This window comes from Pseudopipra pipra, unplaced genomic scaffold, assembly GCF_036250125.1.
Source record: "Pseudopipra pipra isolate bDixPip1 unplaced genomic scaffold, bDixPip1.hap1 HAP1_SCAFFOLD_130, whole genome shotgun sequence".
Taxonomy (NCBI): Eukaryota; Metazoa; Chordata; class Aves; order Passeriformes; family Pipridae; genus Pseudopipra; species Pseudopipra pipra.
This window is the reverse complement of record NW_026990609.1, coordinates 1-6,099: the sequence shown is the minus strand read 5'-3', so window position 1 is coordinate 6,099 and position 6,099 is coordinate 1.

Genomic DNA, 6,099 nt, shown 5'->3' with positions numbered 1-6,099 from the left:
TTGTGTCATAGAGACAGCAGTAATGCTGGGGCTTCCCTTCTTCTGCCCCACCCCCAACAGCTTTGCCAGCTCTTCCTGGCCAGAGGAAGCCTTAACCAAAGAGCTCGAATCACATAACATCCTGCCTTGGAAGGGACCCACAAGGGTAGCCCAGTCCAACTCCTGGCCCTGTGCAGGACAGCTCAGCCATCCCACCGTGTGCCTGAGAGCATTGTCCAAACGCTCCTTGAGCTCTGGCAGCCTTGGGGCCGTGACCACTGCCCTGGGCAGCCCGTTCCAGTGCCCGACCACCCTCCGGGGAAAGCACCTTTTCCTAATGTCCAACCTAAGCCTCCGCTGACACAGCTCCGGCCGTTCCCTCGGCTCCTGTCCCTGGTCCCACAGAGCAGAAATGGTCGCTGCCCCTTGGCAGGAAGCTGCAGCCCCCCAGGAGATCTGACCTCAGTCTCCTCTTCTCCAGGCTCAACAGCCCCAGTGACCTCAGACCTCAAGTGCAAGGTCCTGCACCTGGCTCAGGGCTTGGCTGGTGCCACCTGGCACAACATCAGCTTGCAAATTTTGCAACACAACAGGGAGGACCAAGAAGGCTTTGGCTAAGAGAGACTGTTTCCAAGGGACTGGAGCGACAGACCAAGGGGTAATGGCTTGGCGCTGGCAGAGGGCAGGCTTAGATGGCATATGGGAAAGAAAGCCTTCCCGGGGAGAGTGGTGGGGCCCTGGCACAGGTTGTCCAGAGAAGCTGTGGCTGCCCCATCCCTGGAATTGTTCAGGGCCAGGTTGGACGCGGCTTGGAGCAAGCTGGTTGTCATGGTTTGAGATAGTCCCCAAATCCAATTCCCTAGGTCCATCCCCCCTCCCACATCTCAACCCAATGTGAGATGGGTTTTTCCAGACAGAACATGCCAGACTCAAAGTGGGGGAAAAGGGAATATATTACAATGACTGTACATATAAATACCATATCACATTATACACACGATCACAACTATCTCTACTATGACATATAGTATTTACAATGGATCAGATCTCTTCTCCCCTCCGAATAAAAGTCTAGGAGGGAAAGAAGGATAGATCCCTTCCAGTCTCTGAGCAGCAGCATCTTCTGAGGCAGCAGTCTGTCTGTCTTCTCCACATGCAGTAGCTGATAGCTGGCTTTCTGCCAGCACTCAACGAGGGAGATATCCAACCTCCCTCGGCCCCATCGCCTCAACTGAGGGTTCTTCCGTGGGCTTCGTAACCCCAGACAAGGTCGTTTCACCACGTCATATCACGAAGACACAGGGGGGTCTTCGTGACGGTCTGGTATCTTTTGCAGGGCCTCTGTGCCCTGTCTCTCAGGCTGCCACCGTGGCAGCAGTGCGAGGGGGGGAGCCAAGGTCACTCCCCCCTGCATTCCATCTGGCCGTCCCGGTCCAGCTCCAGGACGTCTCTGAGCTTCTCAGCTCCTCTCTCTCTCTCTCTCTAGTGCTGCTGTCCTCCAAGGCTCCTCTAAAATAGGAGTCCGTCTACTCCTCCTTTCTCGGAGGTCTCAAAGGAGTTTGAGGGGCTGGTACAGTCTTACCCCAAACTCTCTCTCTCTGCTGCTGGCTCTCTTTCTCCTCCCTTTCCAGAAGTCTTCTCTCCGGCGCTGCATGTTGTTTCTGCTGCTCCTTCAGTTCAGGTCTTATCAGTCCTGGCTCTCTGCCACCGTTTCTCTGGTCAGCGTCAGTTGCTGCTCTGTGCCCATGGAGAAAAGCATCTTCCGGCATAACTACAGGCACCTAGCCCAGCTTATGCTGTTCCAGGTCCCTGCAGCCCCCCAGCCGGGGCTGGGAGGGGGCCAGAGGCCCCAAGGGGCACAGAGCCCCTACCTCGTGGATCACAACATGGCCACCTCTCCTACTACAACCCAAACTACAACTCATCTCTTCCGGTCTGGTTGTGATATGTTTACATTTCTGCAGGAGCGCCCATTGGACAGAACTTCAAAACTTCCAAGGGTTTCCACCCCTTGGGGTCTACCACTTTTTCTCAGCCCTCTGGGGGAAAACAAGGTTCAAACCACGACACTGGTCTAGCGGAAGGTGTCCCTGCCCGTGGCAGAGGGGTGGTTGGAAGCAGATGAGCTTTCAGGTCCCTTCCTTCCAACACCAACTGCTCTAGGAGTCTAGGAGTCTTGAAAAACAGGAGACTTCTGCAGAAGCCAGGAGGTGAATAAAAACATTTGCCACTTAAACACAAAGTCTTGTTACCAAGGGGCATCACCCGATTCTGGGGACTACTCTCATGACTTCTCACCACTGGAAGCTGACATTGCTGAAAGCCATAGAAATTGACCTAAAATTGACCAAACAATCCGACAAAAGCTCCCTGATGGAAGGATCCTGGAGCAAGCATATCATCCTGGAGGCAATGACAGGGCAATTTCTGCCCCTCTGCCGTAAACCTGTCAGTTCTGGCCCTACCCTGGAGAGGTTTTTTTCGGCTCTCCATTCCATGGGAAGACAAGTGCGGACAAGAAGAACAGGGTTCTGTCCGCTCGGGGTCAAAGGCGCTTTATAGGTCTGTGCTGTGATCTGTTGGAGTTGAGCTCCTGTCTAGAAAACGAGGGCTTTCGGGACTGCTCAGCATCTGGCTCCTCCCGTGGAATCAGATGTTCCAAGCAGGGAAGGGGATGTCCAAGAGGGGTTCTGCCCACTTGAACTTCTGAACTTGTGGAGCTCTCCTGGCGCTTCTGGGCGTAGTGATTCCGTGGATGTCAATTGGCTGTTCTGGAGAAAAGCTGGGGATTAAAAGAAGTAGTGAGAGAACCAGACTGAAAATGGGTGAAGGTGTTGCAGGAAGTGAGGCTGGGCAGCAAGAGCAGTGAGTGAGGGGAAAAAAGGATTTCAGGCAAGAAGGAAGAAGATCCCTGAAGAGGCTCAAGGCCTACTAGAAGAAAAATTAACTATTTGGAAATTGCAGTAAAAATTTGTGTAACTCCCCAATTAACATAGGTTGTCCCCTTCATTAACATACAACCCCAGATGCCTTTAAAATAGTGTTCTCGTGTTCAATAAACTATTCCAGTTCCCCATACTGGGATCGTGTCTAGCTTTTATTTTTCAGACCGCCACTCAAAGGGGCTAAAAGGGGGCTGCGACCTCCACTGAGCTGAGCCACCTCACTGCGGTTTGTCCAGTGAAGTCTCCCTTTTATTGCAATAAAAGTTTATTTTTTTTTCGTCGGCTCCTCAATCTCCTGGCTATTTCTGTGTTTCCCACTGGCTGGAATTTCAGACGACCACAATCCCATGGTCCCTACAGCCCCGGCTGTCCCGGACCTTCCCGTCTCCAACAAACCTCAGCAGCTGCTCCCCGGGACGGGCCCCAGCCCCTGAGCGGAGCGCACAAGCACACTGCAGCCCGACACACGCTGCCCGGAGAGAGCCGTGTGAGACAGAACCATGGCCACCGCCGCTGCAGCCACCCCGGGCAGGGTCAGGGTGGAAGCCAGCGCCAGCGAACTGCCGCGCTGCCTCGGCAAGTTCCTGTATCGCCGCCCGCTACCGCGCTCAGCAGCAGCAGCCAAGCAGCGGCCAGAGGCGCGAGGTCAACACCCAGGAGCAGGTCCCTGAGGAAGGACCACCACCTCCGGCGCCCCAGCAAACAACGAGATCGAGAGACCCGCGCCGGCGGAAGCAGCAGCGGGACCCCAGCGGGAACCACTCAGAAGGCAGGAAGGACCCGGAATCGAAAGAGGCACCGGGAAAAACAAAGACAAGCAGAGCAGGAGGTATGCAAAAACCGGGGCTATGGAGCGTGAGCGGAGAAGAGGATCCCACAGAATCCCTGGGGGGCTCCGGGAAAGGTCCGAGGGAGGAAAGAGCCCGAGCGGGACCGTCGGCGAAGGAGGGAGCGAGCGGAAGCCCAGCGGCAGCAGCACGAGAGAAACCCAGGAACAGAGGGACCCGAGAGACAAACGGAGTGGGGCAGACACAAAGCTGCCGACTTCAGCAGTAGTCGAGGCAGCAAAAACCCCCTTCCTTGACTTTTTTCCTTTTTCTTTGCAGCCTAAACTAAGAACTGGTCTTTTTTTAGAAACCCTTTTGTTTATTAATCTAACTGTTTCAGTTTAACAGTGTGAGTAAGGCGAACAAAACGCTACCAATGGAGAGATTGTCCCCCTGCGCAAAAACAAAGAAAGAAAAAAAAAAAGGGAAAAGCGAAGGAAAGCAAAGACCCTTTGCTGAATGAAGATACCCTTCCATAGCTAATAGCCAAAATTGTTTTTAAATGTATGCATAGCTGTATTTTTGAAAATTTTAAAGTTCTCACAATAACAATTTTCCTTAAGTCCAAAAGCCAAATTAACGCAGAAAGACATATATTTGCCTTAAAAATAGAAGAAGTATATATTTTATCCTTGAACTATAGGAATGTTCATATGTATTTGAAATTTAAATTAAACATGAAGTAAAATATGCTTATGTTTTTACAGGTTATACTATCATAAAAAACAGAAAACATATATTACTAATCTAAGGGTGAGAAACAAAAAACGCCAATTTCTCAGTTCATAACCAAAAGACACTGTAAAATGAAACCCAAAAGTATGTTTGTATGATGTGTGTTCGATGGCCATCGAGTATGAATGTGTGAATGTACGCATGCGTGCGAAAATACAATAATTAATATGTTCTGATTTATACACAAATGCACATTACCTCACACATGCACAAACACCCTTAGATAAAGAACAGAAAACATATCATCCTGAGTTGAATAGAATTTCATTTGCAGAAATGTTTTAGGTTAAATAAAAGTTTTCAAAAACAAACACTAAAAAACACTTTCAGGTAAAAGTCAGGAGCACACGAACCCTGAAGTCATCAAGTTATTAAGTTTGGTTCAAAATCAATCGCTTATAAGTCAACAGAATCTTTAGAGAATAGCTTAAAAAAGATTTTATAAGAGTAATTTCTAATAAGAAATAATAGAAATAAGTTAAGTTGTTTAAACAAGTTTTATATTAATCCAGAGTTATTTAGTTTAGCATTGTTGGGAATTCTTCCTTCTTGCATTTTGTTCCTTGTTTACTTTTCTATATCCAAAAGTATCTAATAGTCTTTTTGATTGGTTTAATGCTTTTAATGTTAGTGCTAAGTTTAAGAAAATAATTTATGTAGCAATATGCAGAATGCCTTAAAACAGCTATGATTCCTTCACATGCCTTTATAATGCCAAACCTTGTGGCCCAAACTATTCTGACACACAATCCCTTTACATAATCATACTTTCCATCTCAGGTATATAAAAGGCTGTACATTGCCTTGAAAAAGGAGTTTCCATGTTAAAATTAATTTCACTTGTGGTATGAAAAGTAAGACTGCAATATTTCTTGTTAGATCCATTTAAGAATACATTTGCTTCTAAAATGCAGCTATAGAATTTGTTATTACCTCACTCTGAACCGATAGATCAAAGCATTGATAGTTGCAGAAAAAAATAGTAATCAAAACTTAGATTACATGTTTAGTTAGCATGATAAATTTAATAGTCTAGTTAAAGAAAACATTTATGGTAATATTTGTATTCCCTTGTATTTTGCCTTGCATTAGCAAACGTTTGATCGAAGTTTTTTCCAAGTTTTTTTGTTTTTTAGAAAAATAAAAAAAAAAGGGGCAAAGGTGTGGGAACCCAAACCCAGCTTTCAGCAAAGGAAAACAAGGGCTGACAAAAACCTCGTGATCTGAAGGAGCTGGACCCTTCTCAGAAGACCTGTTAAAGTTCTACCTCATGGATCAAGCTTGGCTCCAGCAGAAATCAGAAAGGACTTTTGAGATGATTGTATCAAACCATGTCTAAACCCCTGTAATCCCTCTGTCCCCCATGTAATCCTACTAGAAGAAAAATTAACTATTTGGAAATTGCAGTAAAAATTTGTGTAACTCCCCAATTAACATAGGTTGTCCCCTTCATTAACATACAGCCCCAGATGCCTTTACAATAGTGTTCTCGTGTTCAATAAACTATTCCAGTTCCCCATACTGGGATCGTGTCTAACTTTTATTTTTCAGACCGCCACTCAAAAAGGGGCTAAAAGGGGGCTGCGACCTCCACTGAGCTGAGCCACCTCACT